The sequence below is a fragment of the Cherax quadricarinatus genome, chromosome 69 (assembly GCF_038502225.1).
Source record: "Cherax quadricarinatus isolate ZL_2023a chromosome 69, ASM3850222v1, whole genome shotgun sequence".
Taxonomy (NCBI): Eukaryota; Metazoa; Arthropoda; class Malacostraca; order Decapoda; family Parastacidae; genus Cherax; species Cherax quadricarinatus.
The window spans coordinates 7331558-7333979 of record NC_091360.1 but is presented as its reverse complement, the minus strand read 5'-3'; positions in this window follow the sequence as shown (position 1 = coordinate 7333979).

The following is a 2422-nucleotide window of genomic DNA, read 5'->3' as shown; positions in this document are numbered from 1 at the left end:
CAGGATGAGGTATCCGTTGGTTTGTCCCTGTTTAGAAGTCGTGACTCCATAAAAACTTCACTATCCTTGGGACAGGAACCACGAGGTAAATAGATGCTCACTCTGAGAACGGCGACTCATTTCACTTCACACATTCTCTTAACTTGGTGTTATTATCACTGATTACTTCTTAGCCCACCATATTTGTTTAATGTCTCATAATTATTATACACATTGGAGGCCACTCCATTAAGATCTGAGACCGACGAGTGATGATTAAATCACGGGTATTTTTCCCCGAGACACACTCCTTGGCGATGCGCCAGTCACCACCGGTCCTACCATTATTCGCTAATTTTGCCACTATTACGGTGGTCCCGTAAATCATGTTCCCTCACTCTTCACCAGGAACAGTTACGACACTTCCTATTATGAAGTGAGGCCTATATTAATCCTTAGGCCACCGTGAACGCCAATTTCCTGGTCCCATGCTTTCCCAGCCTCTTAACTCCATTCCAAACACTCCTGCTCTCTGATGCCCCATCTCAACCTCTTCCCTGCCCATCAGCGCAGGCACAGAGCTTCCCTGTTGGTTCTCTTTAAAATACAATTTAGAGCAACAGTAATGCATTAATCATGTATATTTACATTATAAGAAAATATACAGTATAATTATGGGAATTTATTTTCCACAACAGACATGTAAATGAAGTCACCAGCATGACAACAGACATGTAAATGAAGTCACCAGCATGACAACAGACATGTGAATGAAGTCACCAGCATGACAATAGACATGTAAATGAAGTCCCCAGCATGACAACAGACATGTAAATGAAGTCGCCAGCATGACGACAGACACGTAAAGGAAGTCACCAGCAAGATGACAGACACGTAAAGGAAGTTAACATGTAACTGACGACATTTTGCCCATGCAGTGGGTCTTATCAAGTCAAACAGATAAACCTGGAGGGAGACGGTGGGAAACATTTTAATTTAATCATGGGCGAGCGCTTAACCCATAGGATTATACAGCGCACGTGGGGGGCGGGACCAGAGCACAGATTCAATTCCCTAGATCAAGAACCCCTCATCAGCATCAAGGAACCTCCCTTGAGGGAGGTTCCTTGGGTAACAGTAGCAGGATGAAGTGAGGTGAAGAGTGTGAGGAAGTGTGTATCCTGGGTCACATCTGGTCACATGTGTCCTAGGAATTGATAGGACAGAGGTTCAGTTAAGTTGCAGAAACTGGTGCTGTAGTTAGTCATTAGGAATAGCGATGAGTACTGATTTAAGACACATCATTTTCTGAGTGTTATTCTCCTTAGAAAGAGAGAGTATGGAGAAGTGAGTGAGAGTAGAGAGAAAGTATGGAGTAGAGAGAGGAGTTTCATATAGATTGAGAGAAAGAGAGAGAGATAGCAAAAAGGAAAAAATGGAGATGCCGAGGAAAGGACACAAGGAAAGGGAGGGTGAGAGGTAGAGGTAGGTAGGTAGGTAGGTAGATATGGGAAGGTCGCAGTGGATTTAGTGTCAAATTAAGAAACTGTAGTCTAAAGCAAAAGTGAGACTGTTTGAGGGTGTTGAAGACCTCTAAAATAAAGTTGGTGAGAACTTAGAATGGGACAAACCATCAAGAGATAATAAGTAAGACACGTGCGATACTAAGAATCTTTATTAATGAAGTGTCTTAACTTGTCAGTAATGTATATACAGTGGACCCCCGGTTAACGAACTTTTTTCATTCCAGTAGTATGTTCAGGTGCCAGTACTGACCGAATTTTTTCCCATAAGGAATATTGTGAAGTAGATTAGTCCATTTCAGACCCCCAAACATACACGTACAAACGCACTTACATAAATACACTTACATAATTGGTCGCATTCGGAGGTGATCGTTAAGCGGGGGTCCACTGTACTACAGAAGGACCCCCGTATCTGCAAGGGATATGTTCCAAGGACCTGCCATGGATACTGAAACCGTGGATAGTAGCAAAACCTACATGTACATATAAGTCCTATCCATAGCTATTACAAAGTTTAATTGATAAATTATGCACAGTAATTGGAGAATTATCACTTTTTCACTGCTGGGAAACACTTCACTGCTTCTCTTAGGCATTGAAGAACTGCCAGCTTTGCACTGGATTCATCTCATTTCTGAAGGAAATGTGGATATACATTATAGTGATTAGCCAACATTTCAAGCTGAGCAGAGCGATCATGCATCATTGACCCTTGTGGGTTTAGCACTTACTTATGATTATAATAATATCATGCATGAACTCTGAGCATTATTAACAAAGCTCAATGTGAGCTATACAAATCAATGAGGGAAATAAAATAATAGAAAAGGTATTAATTTTAATAAAATTCCGCAAAAATCACATTTTACTGTGTTTATTACATTATATTTTTTATACCCAAAATACAGTAACTCTAC